Below are 13,950 nucleotides of genomic sequence, written 5' to 3'. Positions count from 1 at the left end.
GGAATTTTTACGTAATGCTCGTTTCTCTTACTAAAACTGGACTCGAACACATTTTTGCTGTCAAATTTGATGTGATTCTAAATTTTGTTTGCTACAACTGGATTAAAAGTTTTTTTTTTATTTGATGTCATAATCTTCTTTTGTTGAAATTTGAGTAAATTGCAGTCATATTTTCAGTAAACTTGATGTGCTAAACGCTTGCTAAAATTAGACTAACATTATTTCACAATTTTATGTGATACCCAATTTGCTAAAATTGGACAAAATAGTCTTATTTTTTCAAAGTTTACATGATTCTCAATTACTTTGCTAAAACTAGACTATGGAATCACACAGAAACCCTTTTTTGTAATTTGATGTAATGTTGTATAGGGCTGCATTTCCTCAGTAACAGAAGAAGAAAAACAAATCTGATTTTTAACTTTTTGTGGCCTAGATCTCATCTTCTCTTGGCTGGAGGAAATCAGATTATATATGTTTTCTCCCATTTTTATTTTGTGCCAGCAAAAGTAAAAATTCAGATCTTTTGTTCCAGTATAAATGTAGCCTAAGACTGATTTGACACAAGGTAAGCCCTTTTATTTTCATGTTCTTTAAATTAGCCTTTTGTACTGCTGTCACGGAGGAAGTTGAAGGGGACATTGCTATCGCTGATTGGATTGGATACAATTTCACTGGAAGGTAAATATGCACATTCAAGTCACAGGACATGATAATTGATCCCTGTAGGGAAATTCTTGTTTTACTTGCTCCCCTCATAGGTAGGATTTGATAGAGTGCCAGGATGTGACCTTTGAAGATATGGGATGTGCTAAAATGCCACAACTGCAACTGTGGATCTATTGTAACATTCACCATACCAGTGTCCATGTCTTGCACTTCTCACTGCTCTCCTCCTCGACTCTACTAACACAACATAGAAGACTGTCTCAAACCCACTGCCTCTCAACATATTAAAAAACATATTTGGGCTGGGTGAACTAGGCGAATAATGTCATATTATCATATTATTACATGGCTAAGCAGTGATGGTCTAACCTCCCCACCAAATGTTAATTTCTCACACATGAAGAGAGGGGAAGAGGGGTGGAGGTACTGCTAGTATTCTTGCTTCCTCTCTTTGCCACACAAATACTTTGCTCGGTGACTATCCTCCTTTCCATCCTGAGGGTTACACAGTCCATATATTCCTGAGGATAGGAGAGAATGGGAACAGTCCATACAGTTCATAGAGTTCATAAGTTCACAGAGGGCTCTGGTGTCTGGGCAGACAGTGAGGCAACGTCTGGGCAGAGTTTCTACTTTTCTAACTACAATAAACAAACACATCAAACACAGGCATCCACATCCTAGGTAAGCAATATATTAACCCCAACACAATCCTTTGCTGCTTTTGATCCCTATAAAGAATTCTAAGAAAAGGGAGGAAAAGGAAAAAGGAAAGGTGGTTAGTGGTTAGTAGGCTTACTCCTTGGAAGGATTGGAGCTGGCCAGTGCGATGGTCTCAGACTGGTGTGCGAATCGTGGTGACACGAATAGGACTTGATAGATACGACTGATTAAAGATTAATATGATGTTAACAACAATATTTACTAACATCATGGACAGATGAACCAACAGCTCTTATGATCAACATCACGGATGTTTACTTCAAGTTTGTTTATTTATATAACCCTTTATCACAAGCATGTCTCAGAGGACTTTACAGAGAATGTGCCTAGCTAGATCTAACTAAACACAATCAGTGGTGAACAAAAAGATATAGGACAAGCATAGCAAAAAACACAAGGTAGACAAGAGCAGATTTTAGCAAGACAACCTACCCGGCACCCCCAATTTACTTCAATGCTCTAGCTTGCTGTAGCGTTTGATTTGGACCTTCTTGGGTAATTTCATTTAGTCCAGTCTGGCTTGTAGCTTCCGGATGTATCTATACATGAAGTGTGCGACAATAGCCGTGATGATCCAACCACTAAGGAGGATGTGGTGGTGAGTCCAGTCGGTTTGAGACTGAGCTGCACCAATTTAGTCCCTTCAGCCAGAAGCTGCTGTTGAAGGGCGTCGTTGATTGTCGTTGAAGTTCCTAGGGTCTACGAAAATAGGAAATGGCACTGCTAAGACTATATGCCAGATGTACCTGTGAGGGTTGCACCACAGTGGTAGTAGCTGATTTTAAGATTTGTTCAACAAGGTCTAGGGAGACCAGATAGGATGGAATTCTTCCACCACTCAGACTGTTGACTGAGGAGCTTACTTCCCTAGTGAGGTCCTGCATCAAATCTCTAACTACCTGCACATAGGTTATGTCTTCCTGGACAACTTTTGACAGAGTCTCTAAGGCATGCAAGGTGTTGTTGATGAGAGCGGAGTGGAGGTTCACCGTGACTATGGTACCCTGCAGGGTTTTACCAAAGATTATTACCAGGGGGAGGGGAATAGGGTTAGGAGTTAGTGCATGCCGGCGGAGTGAGTTGGGGCATGCGACTCTCCCTTGTGGTCCTACTGGGGTGCGTCTTTCTCCTATTGGTGTAGAGCCCGCCCCTCCTCCTGGGAGTAAGAACCCTAACCCTGGCCCAACAATACTGTCGTACTTAAGTGCAAGCCAACCATCTTAGCAGTCACACTACCTACAGATGTCCCAAACAGTGCCCCCTATTTTTAAAGTTCTTCTCAGGTATGCTTTCAATTATTCACTCCAACTACAACAGGATTATTATCATGGGGGATTTTAACCTACACCTACATAACACTGCAGACTCAAAAGTGGCTGATTTTATTTTTTAAACTCTATGGATCTGTTGGATTGTTCTATATTAATCAGCCCACTCAAAAATAGGAACACACTCTAGATCTTATCATCATTAAAGGACTCTCTGGAAATTACCTGTATTACTGACACTGCTTACTCAGATCATTTTTGTGTAATATAATTTTTACTGTAATTGCATGCAATATGATTTTTAATTTTTAATGTACTGTTAAAAAACATTATCTTGACTCTGAAGTGCATAGACAGTTATAATGTTTTATAACATTATAAACACATTACTTACAATCTGTTATAAAGCTTTTTCATTACCACTTAAATAAAAAAGCTTTATAACAGATTATGAGTAATGTTATAAAACATTATAACTGTCTATGCATGATTATAACTATACTTATAATGCATTATGATGGCATTATAATGTGTTATAAGTACGATTATAATGTATTATAGACACAGGCTTTATAGAAAGTGTTACCGAAACTTCTTTTGTTGAAATTGGAGTAAATTGCAAGAAATCTTTAGCAAATTTGATGTACTCAAGTGTTGCTAAAATTAGACTAAAACATATTTCTTTAAAATTTTACCAGATACTCAATTCCTTTGCTTAAGTTGGATAAAATACTGTCACTGTCATTCAGGGTTTGGAGAATATTTCTCCTGCATTTAGACTACAGGCTACAAAAGCTACAGAACGTTCTAGCGTACCAAGCTACACTGTTGCCAATGGAGCAGAAAAGTGTTGCCCAGGTGGTCGCTGGTTCATGTCGTCATCACGCTGGGTGTACCAACTGATAATGTCAGACGGTCATAGCGTTGCATTTGTCTCATTTTTATTTTATTTGGCAAATATGCATTCTAATTCATCAAGTAAACAATAATAACGTAAATATAACCACCCTACACTACCTTGATTTGTTCGTGCTTCACCGCACCATCAGAGCGTGGAAAAAAGTTGAAGCCAGCTGAACTTCAGTTTGTAGCTGCGCTCGCCCGACGCGCTGCTACATTTTATGCTGCTACGTTTGTAGCATCGTGTCGCCGGCTTCCATTGAAAACAAATGACTTCCTGTTGCTTTGTAGCCCGTAGTCTGAACGCACCATTAGAGTTTCACCGCTAGGACCAACTCTTAGTACTAGGAAGCTTTGTGAATATGGCCCCAGATCTTTTGTTCCAGTATAAATGTAGCCTAATGAAGCCTATTTTCATTTTCTTTAAATTAACATTTATGTACTTTCAACAGTACATCAATGTAATTTTATATACTGTTGAACCTGAGTCCTCTGGTTGAAGGGTGGTCTCCCCATTCACTACAACACCTTGTAACCATGGGAGAAATAATGCATTGCATTAGTTAAAGTAGGACACAGAAGTCACATGTTGCTAGTCATCTATCAGCCTCCATCTGCCATAGTCTATCCAGTTGACCCTACAGTGGCGCTTAAAGTGACAACAGTGTTGCTGCTCTGGCTGTGCTCTGTGTCACCCATGGGGGGATTTGCATGGCACCCTGCTGTACCTTCAGCATGCTTGCTGGGGAAGCAGGGACCAGCTTAGTGCAGAGCAATAACCGGCAAACGTAACTGTATTGGCATTTGTTGTTATAAATGGATTTATCTTGTGACTAGAGTATTCTTGACTGAATGTAGTTAAACAGACGGGGGGGGGGGGGGGGGGGGGGGGGGGGGGGGGGTTCTAATGGTGAGAGTTGAGGAGGCGCACAGATTGAGGGAAGAAGCTATGAGTGAAATAGGGTTTGTCTTTCCTCCCAAGGGCATGTAGTGGCTACCAAAAGGTAGTAGTTGAGAGTGCCAGGATGTGACCTTTGAAGATATGGGACATGTGCTAAAATGCTACAACTGCAACTGTGGATCTATTGTAACATTCACTGTACCAGTCTCTGTGTCTTGCACTTCTCACTGCTCTCCTCCTCGACTCTACTAATATAGAATACTGTCTCAAACCCACTGCCTCGTATTAAAAAACATATTTGGGATGGGTCAACAGAGCGAATAATACCACATTATGCCACTCTCGTTTCAGCATATCAAAAAAACAAAATGAGTGTCCCAGAGAATAACTGCCATGGGGATCAAAACAACAACCAGGAGGCAGGAAACACTAAAGAGCAACCAGGGAAGGTTAGTGGGCCATAAATGGTTTCTGTCTGAATTCAAAGTAAGTAGAATATGAACCGATCTTAAACCCTCAGTTAACCAGACAAGACACACTCACAGTTGGGAGCTGCCCAGTAAAGCCACAGTCTTGTACTGTTGGCCACTGGAGCAGCTGGGGACTGATGCACTGATATGTATATGATGTAGTATAAGATGTACATGAAGAATATACTGTATATGACAGTATAGGATGTACATGATGTGTGTGTATATATATGTAGTATGTATATGTATGATGCAGTATGGTATGTGAAGCCCTTTGAGACTTGACTGTGATAAAGGGCTATATAAATAAGACTAGACTAGACAGGGGCTTTGATGCTAGTTGTTGGAGGGGAGAATGTTTCTCACTCACTTCCCTCACCCTCGATTTGAGCCAGCAACCTTCCTTTCACAAGACTGGTTCTCTATCCTTTATGGCAGAAATACCCCAGGAGCATCAGACACGTGCATTCTCAAATACATTTTAGGTTCACATCCCGGTTGCAATATGATGTCTTGCAACCGGGATGGACACTAAAACAGGGTGAATGATTGATGAACCTGGATGAAGGGCTCCCACTCACTATGCCACCTTGATGCCCTATTTTTAAAAATGCTATATATTAATTATTTATGAAATTCATCATCCAATACCTCTGAAATATTAAGCACTCAGTTTGTAAAATCATGAACATTTTGTCAAACAAGGACTGAAAGTACTGTAATTTGTGTTGATGTTATTCTATCCATCATTGTGTTAAATTATGTATCAAATGATGAATATCTCATTTTGGAATTAAACTTTTTATGTCTTTCAGCAGCAGCGTATCACAGTCTGTCTGGTGAGCGCAGCCTTCTTTGGTGCCTTTGGGTCATCGTTTCTCTACGGATATAATCTGTCAGTGGTCAACGCTCCCGCTCTGGTGAGTCATACTATTAGCTAACTAGCCATGTATTTTGGTTCTGCTACTGATTCTCCCTCATTAGTAGCAATATTGAAAATGTATTACTCAGAAAGTTAAATGGGCCAGGTAGAAAATGTTTTGAAACCATCCAACAACGAGGATTCAACTGAAGTAATGTTCAGGCTCATGCCTTGTCCACACTAAGCCGGGTAAATTTGAAAACGCATCTTTATTTCTCCGTTTTGGACTTCCATCCACACTAAGACGGCGTTTTCGACCACCGAAAACGGAGCTTTCTGAAAACGCTCTCCAAAGTGGATAAATCTGAAAATGCCAGCTAAGCTTCATGTTGTAGTGTGGACGGGGAAAACAGGGCTTATCCAAAATGCTGACGTGGGATTGTCATGTGATCTCAGGTGGTTGTCACACTCCCAAAAGACTCCCAGTCTATATTCTCTGTGGCCTTGGCGGTCTTGTAGTCACTAGTTACTTTCAAAAGCAGCTCAACTTCGTCGTCTGTCCAGACAAAGAAGTCTGGCTCACTTTTGTCCGTCTTTTGTCGTCATTTGGACATCTTGTTGGCGCTTAAGGCTCTGCTACTGCAGCCATGACAACACTTCCGTAAACAGTGGTAACCACGGTGGTAACGACATAAACGCCATGGGTCGGAGGCTTGCGCATGCCCAATAGGGTGTTGGGCCAGGCCATGTGGTCAAACAAAGGAACGGCCTACATGTAAGATTAAAAGCCTAAAACACCGGCCTAGCAAGGGAATCAGAAACCTGAACTCCAGCCCACCCGCTGGGCTGGGACCTTAAACAAAGGAAAGCAGCGCCAAAATTCCAACAGGCCCTGAAGTTCACACCTAGGTGCGAACTGGCTGAAACCCAACCTCTGGTCTCTCATTGGACGAGACTCGGACGAGCCCCGGGATGTCCCCATGACATCACCAAGAGTATAAATTCCAGAGATACCTTTCCTCATTGCCCCTTCTTGCGACCCCGTCGACTAACAAGGTGTACCTGAAACGTTCGAACTGTTCTTTTGTTTAGCCGAGGCGCAGTCTTCAACTCGCGGGACAAGACCAGACTGTTTAGTGTTAGCTGTAACACTGTTGGATCCAGAAGAATTAGATTAGCTGTTTGTGCATCCGGCATTCTAACTCCTTACACGCACTGTATGAGTAACCGGTGCGTGTAGCAGACCTGCAGAAGTGGACTGGAAGAGAATACAGCTAAGGACACTCCTTCCCTCCAAGAAGACAACGTAAGGATACGTTTCTTCAATCAGGTTGACTCCTGGCTGACATCTTTCGCTGCCTATGAGGAAAGCCAGCTGGCCGTTGTTCCGTGCACGGAGAGATAACGGTCCCGCAGACCCGCCTGGGAAAACCCCATCGGATCGATAAGACGGACTCAAACACACACCAATCACTCAAGAGTGATCCCCAAGTAAGAGGCTTTGGTTCTGGGCAGAGACTAGAATAGGTGTGTTAAATAAGCTTGACTGATCAGAAGCTGTAATTGTGCGTATTGGGAAGCGCATCGGACCGCCGCGTCCATATTTATGCTGTATGAAGGTACCTCAATCATTATGCTTGCTGCTTAATTTGATTGTGTTAATGTAAAGCTGATTTGTGTTCAATTGCATGGCGCTGAGCTTGCATCCGTGTTAGTAGCCACCATATAGAGCCAGTATACTGCATCTTACCAGTTCAAAGACCAGTAACCCGGCGTATTATTTCCAAGTCGTACCCCGAGTTTCTGTGTGGTAAAAGGCTATTGTTGTGTCTCTAGACGGCGAGCAGAATCTCTAGGTTTACCCTGAGTGCTTCCCCTTTATTCTCTCTCCCTCTCTCTCTTACTAACCCACACATACACATCTCATTACACATTCATTGCTACCTAAGAAGTAGATGGTGTTGGTTTGAACTCTCGCGAGACGTCCCATTCACGTGGTCACGTCCGCCATCTTGCCCTCTCTCTCCCTCTCTCTCATCTCTCTCTCTCACACACACACGCACGCATCCATACGTGCCATATGCTGTTTGTGCCTTTATGCTTGCTAGTTAGACCTATAGTTATAGTTGTATAATAGTTGTTGATTAACTGCAGTGTTATTGATTATTGATTGATATTGCTAAAGTTAAAACTACTAAACTAAAATAAACTCTGTTATACTTTTAAAGAGAAGTTGTCTGTGATTCCTTGTGCATATGTGTTGTAATAACGGCTGGTTGTGAGGGCCTGTGTACGAATTCACCCTTCACTGTTCACTCATAAATGTACAGTGGTACTTAAACACTGTCATTTGGGTGAACAGCCATTTTAAGACTGTATTGAAGGTTCGGTTATTGGTCCCTGATTCCAGGGTGGTGCCCCGTTAATATTGACTCCCGTCAATAATTTTATGAATATTAATAATTTCACGATTATTAATTATTGATTGCTAATAACCAAACCTGCCCCTATCAAAGCCCAACAAATGGTGCCCCGTGAGGCCTTCTAATACCAGCAGTATTGCAATATTTATGCATAATAGTCCAGAATTTTGAAATTTTAATTTTTTTTAGAAATTTTGATTTTTGGAAATTAATATTCTCGTGTGACTTGCCAAGCATATAGTCAGTTGTAGTTTGTGGATTGCTTCAGTGTGTACTAGTGGTTAGTAATTATTGACAAATAGCGATTTGTCAGACTGTTTGAGCTTGAGTTGGAGATCCCTAACATAGCTGTTACTCACCAGAGCTACTGAGGTCACCTCATTAACATCCTAATAGGATAGATAGCAAAAGAGTAATTAGCTTTAACACTTCAGTTTACAAACCACAGGTCTAAAGCCTCTCCCCTGTGCATTTGTTTGGTATCACAGCGACACTCCTTGTCATAACAAGGGAGTGGGCTACTAAACGTGTTTATCAGGAAGATAACAATGAGTAGCCAAGACCCCTCCGCGTCTGGAGCTGCAGCTCCCTGGGAGGTAGACGATCCAGAACTGCTGGATGTGGTCGCCGGTCTTATTTCCCTCACCCTTGAGGAAAGGAACAACCTCAAGAGCTATACGCTTAGCGAGTGTGAGGATGAGCTAAAGGAGCTCATAGGTTATATTAACCATTCAACAGCGAGGTCACCCCCGCTCACCAAGCCGGAAGTGCTTGGGCGGATAAACCTCCTTTATCAGCGTAAAATGCAGCTACAGGCTGTAGCATGTGAAGAGATGTTTGCCCACCTAAGGCAAAACTATGATTCCGAGCGGCTGACTAAACATCACCTGTGTCAACGATTCGAAAACATTGAATCAGAGAATTCTCGGATGAGGAGACACAATGAAGATCTGGTCAAGCAGCTCCAGGCTGCCCGACGGCCAGCAGAGACCAGAAGCGAAGAACCTCGGGTCGGTCAAGTAAGTACATTTGCCGACGCCCCTGGTCAGGAAACACCTGTCGCCACCTCTCCTTCCCCAATGGGTTCTCTCTTCGACCCACCTGGTCCAAACCCGTTCAGAGGAAACCCAGACGGCCCGACTGAGACCAGCCGGCTGCGTCAAGAACTTCAGGCCGCTCAAAAACGAGAAATGGTTCTTACCCAACGGCTTGAAAGTGGCCGACCAAGCAACCAGGCCACCCCCATCAATCCGGAGACCATGCCCAAGAGCCTGAGAGCTCCTGAAAGTGCAGTCTCTGAGTTCATCATGTTGGATAGCTATAGAGCACCTCCACCGGCAAGCTGGCAGGTGGAACTAAGCGCCACACCCTCCTGGGACGTACCCCGGCCCAACCTTCGCCGCGCCGTTACGCGCCTCGACCGGAATCCTTCCCCACCGCAAAGGGGGGAGGAACGCACTCAACTCCTGAGTGGACGGAGTGGTTTCAAGCCCTTGTCCACTAGTGAGCCTTACGTGTCACGCAGTTTGCGACCGCACCGTGATCAAACTCCATCCCCCCCGCGGAGGGAGGAGTGGCTGAAGGGACTTTGAGTCCTCGACAACCGGTGAGCCTTACGCGTCGTGCCGTGACCGAGCTCCCTCCCCACCAAGAAGGGGAAGAGTTAGTCCTCATCGCTATGGCGACCTGAGCGACTCGGGAGCTTCGGATGACTGACGGCCGCCCCGAGAACCAGAACCGCGCATCCGCCTGATCGAATCTCTAGCGAGTGACATAGAGCGATTCGACCCAACTAATCGGGAGTCGAATGTGGACGACTACCTCCGAAAGGTCGAACGCTACCTCCTTGAACTGCCGCGCGCCTCGACGCGCAAGAAACTCAGGTTGGTCTGGAAAACCACGGCCAGGAGCATCCCTGCATTCATGGAGACACTCTCGCCCAGGACTCGAGACCACTACTCGACCCTCTGTCGGGCCCTACGGGAGGAATACTCAACGTACACTGACCCAGCCTCCTTCCCTCCCAACGCCAAGGTCTACCTTATAGGTTGGGGTAGGGAACCAAGAGAGCCCAGGGCTCTCCCCGGTGCAACCACTCCAAACGTCCCTCATCCACCTTTCTTAACCTTCTTGGGCGACCTTGTCCGCAAGGGCAACGCCCGACGCATATACACCTCCGTGGAAATTGAAAGGTGTGTAAGCACCCTCGCCTTGCTTGATTCCGGTTCCAAGACCAGCTTGATGTGTTCCAACACCTTTGCAAAGGTCGTCAGAGCGACGCGTTCCCTTGGTAAACCACTCCAAGTCGAGTCCTGCAACGTTAGCATCACCAGCTACACTCAGGACAAGTCGCCCATCACCTTTCAAGGGATGAAGCTTGTGCATCCCATCCACATCGGTCTTCTCGACACAGAACCGCTGCTCATCGGCCAGGACCTTCTGGACCGGCTGGCACCACTCATTGACTGCCACCACGGACACATTTGGGCTCAGGTTGACTCCCCGAAACCACTTGGTCCCACAAGCAGTCTGCCAGATTCAGACAGACATGTCGCTGTCATCCAGGGGTCAGGAGGACCCTTGCCGATGCTCATGCCTCTTTTGGAGCCTGATCCTGGCTCCGAGTCTTCTAGGCTGCCCGCGAGCCCACGTCCGCCGCAGGCTGGCAGCCTGAACCCGTTTCACAATAACAAGTTTTTCTTGTGCTCGTTGAAGAACACTAACGCAGCACTGTACAGCCCTCGTGTGGTCGGAGGTGTACACCTCAACGGTCTCACGACCCCGGACGTGCTCCTAGCGCCCTGGTCCGAGAAATCCGCCATCAGTCAGGACCTGCACAACGACCTGTGCCGACCGAACACCGCCTCCTTTAGGCAGAGTCACCACAGACTCTCTGTAAGGCGATTGGAGTATGCGCCCTCTCTATCCAGATTGGGAGAAAACAGGTCGAACACTCTGTGAGCGTGGTTCCTCAGCTCCGTCCCCCGTTCTTCTTAGGGGCGGACCCTCTTGTCAGGTTCGACGCCCAGCTGGACACAGTCAACCAGGTCCTGTGGTCCCAAGCTGACGCTGGAAACTATCCCCTGACCACTGAACCAGAACATATAACATCAGGGCAGACCATTCCCCAGGCATGTCAAGTTGCCAGCGAGCTTGATGTGATGATCCCCGCGCGAACAGCAGGTGTCCCCATCTGCCTCACGACTATTAAAGGACAGAAGATGCCTGGCACACAGGCATTCTTTCAACGTTTGCCCCATTTCTGGGAACTCCACTTGACAGTCTGCGGCACGCCCCTTCTTGAGTTGAACAGTCGTTCAACCTACCTTCTGGTCCAGATCCTGATCAAATTCTACAAGCCATTCTTACTCCCAGAAGGAGGGGCAGGCTCTACACCTGAAAGGGGGGAGCTGGCTCCACTCCAATAGGAGAAAGACGCACCCCAGTAGGACCACAAGGGGGAGTCGCATGCCCCAACTCACTCCGCCGGCATGCACTAGCTCCTAACCTTATCCCCCTCCCCCTGGTAATAATCTTTGGTAAAACCCTGCCGGGTACCATAGTCGCGGTGAACCTCCACTCCGCTCTCCTCAACAACACCTTGCATGCCTTAGAGACTCTGTCAAAAGTTGTCCAGGAAGACATAACCTATGGGTAGTTAGAGATTTGATGCAGGACCTCACTAGGGAAGTAAGCTCCTCAGTCAACAGTCTGAGTGGTGGAAGAATTCCATCCTATCTGGTCTCCCTAGACATTGTTGAACAAATCTTAAAATCAGCTACTACCACTGTTGTACAACCCTCACAGGCACATCTGGCATATAGTCTTGGCAGTGCAGTTTCCTATTTTCGTAGACCCTAGGAACTTCAACGACAATCAACGACGCCCTTCAACAGCAGCTTCTGGCTGAAGGGACTAAATTGGTGCAGTTCAGTCTCAAACCGACTGGCCTCACCACCACATCCTCCTTAGTGGTTGGATCATCACGGCTATTGTCGCACACTTCATGTATAGATACATCCGGAAGCTACAAGCCAGACAGGACTCCCTCCTATTCGTGTCACCACGATTCGCACACCAGTCTGAGACCATCACACTGGCCAGCTCCAATCCTTTCAAGGAGTAAACCTACTAACCACTAACCACCTTTTCTTTTTCCTTTTCCTCCCTTTTCTTAGAATTCTTTATAGGGATCAAAAGCAGCAAAGGATTGTGTTGAGAAGAAGCTGTAATTGTGCTTATTGGGAAGCGCATCGGACCGCCGCGTCCATATTTATGCTGTATGAAGGTACCTCAATCATTATGCTTGCTGCTTAATTTGATTGTGTTAATGTAAAGCTGATTTGTGTTCAATTGCATGCCGCTGAGCTTGCATCCGTGCATAATTTTATGAATATTAATAATTTCACGATTATTAATTATTGATTGCTAATAACCAAACCTGCCCCTATCAAAGCCCAACAAGGGTAGATTTCACCGTTTTCCTATATTTTTTGCATATTAGTGTGGACGGGAAACTTTTAGAAAATGGCATGGAAACGTTAGTGTGGACGGAAATGCAAACGACACGAAAACGCCATTTTCAAATTTACCCGGCTTAGTGTGGACATGGCCTCAAAACCCATTTATTTACAGCTCACATTTTAGGCATTTGGCCAAACTAATGGTCTTACCAGAGTGAGTCAGAATGAGTGAGCAGGTAGGGGGTCAGTGTCTTGCTCCAGGACACTCTGACAAGAAACATGGCTGGTGCTGGAATTGACAGAGACCTTCCAGTTATAGGACAGTCTCTCTACTAAGCTACCTATTTTAACTGCCACCTTATCAGCCATTGATTTCACTGCAATCTGTCACTTGCTGCCCCTGTCTACTGTTCTGGGGTGCATTCCATTTGATAACGATTTGTCCTCGCTTCGTGTCTCCTCCTCGAGGAGAGGAGAGGAAGCGAGTGAAACGTGTCCTGTCAACTGGAATGTCCTCATACGTGATGTTTGAAGCGTGGCGTTTGACGCTCCTCCAGAATGAGAGACACATCAAGACTACTTATAACTGTCCGAGTCAGCAAGCAGTCGAGGCTGCGAGGACGGAGGATAAGATGCATTTTGGCCAAATGGAATGCACCCCTGGTGTTGCTCGGTGGACATATCCACACACACACACACACACACACAAAAAAGCTCTGGACATACAATGAGAGGGTAACCTTAGTGTGCAATTTCACCTTTATACATGCCAAAGATTAAAAAAAACAAAAAAAAACAAAAAACTGGATTGTCTATCCACCTACTTTTTTCATGTTATATTTGCACTTTGAATACTTCTCCTTTTTAAGCACGATAAGCCTGATTCCTGTCTGTTTTTCTGCAGTATGTAAAGAACTTTATCAACAAGACATGGATTGAGAGGTATGGGACGCCTGTTGGAACTCAAACAGTCAATTTACTGTGGTCCATAAACGTCTCCATAATGGCTATCGGGGGACTGCTTGGAGCAATTGTTGTCAAATTTCTTGTCAAAGCACTTGGAAGGTAAGTTACATTGCAGAAATCTCCACCACAACAAGGGATTTAACATCGTAACTTCCATAAAACCAGTAAACATAGCTTCCTGTGGGTGTTAAATCTGTTTTCTTAAAACAACTGAAACAAGCTGCCAATGGCAGGAAACAATTTTACTTGTTTCAATAATAATCTTGTTTCAAGAATTCCTCTGAAATGAGTATCATCATCTTGAA

General features: G+C 45.0%; 1 long non-coding RNA gene across 1 annotated transcript; it reads left to right on the top strand.

Moving 5' to 3' along the window:
- The first annotated feature begins 4,843 nt into the window (after nucleotides 1-4,843).
- LOC144539654 (uncharacterized) lies at nucleotides 4,844-13,714 on the top strand. Its single transcript, XR_013505074.1, has 3 exons — nucleotides 4,844-4,910; nucleotides 5,747-5,851; nucleotides 13,584-13,714. It is a non-coding gene; the product is annotated as an uncharacterized LOC144539654 (long non-coding RNA).
- The last annotated feature ends 236 nt before the right edge of the window (nucleotides 13,715-13,950 follow it).

Source organism: Centroberyx gerrardi, chromosome 9 (assembly GCF_048128805.1).
Source record: "Centroberyx gerrardi isolate f3 chromosome 9, fCenGer3.hap1.cur.20231027, whole genome shotgun sequence".
NCBI classification, from domain to species: Eukaryota; Metazoa; Chordata; class Actinopteri; order Beryciformes; family Berycidae; genus Centroberyx; species Centroberyx gerrardi.
This window is presented reverse-complemented; position numbering and strand designations above follow the sequence as displayed.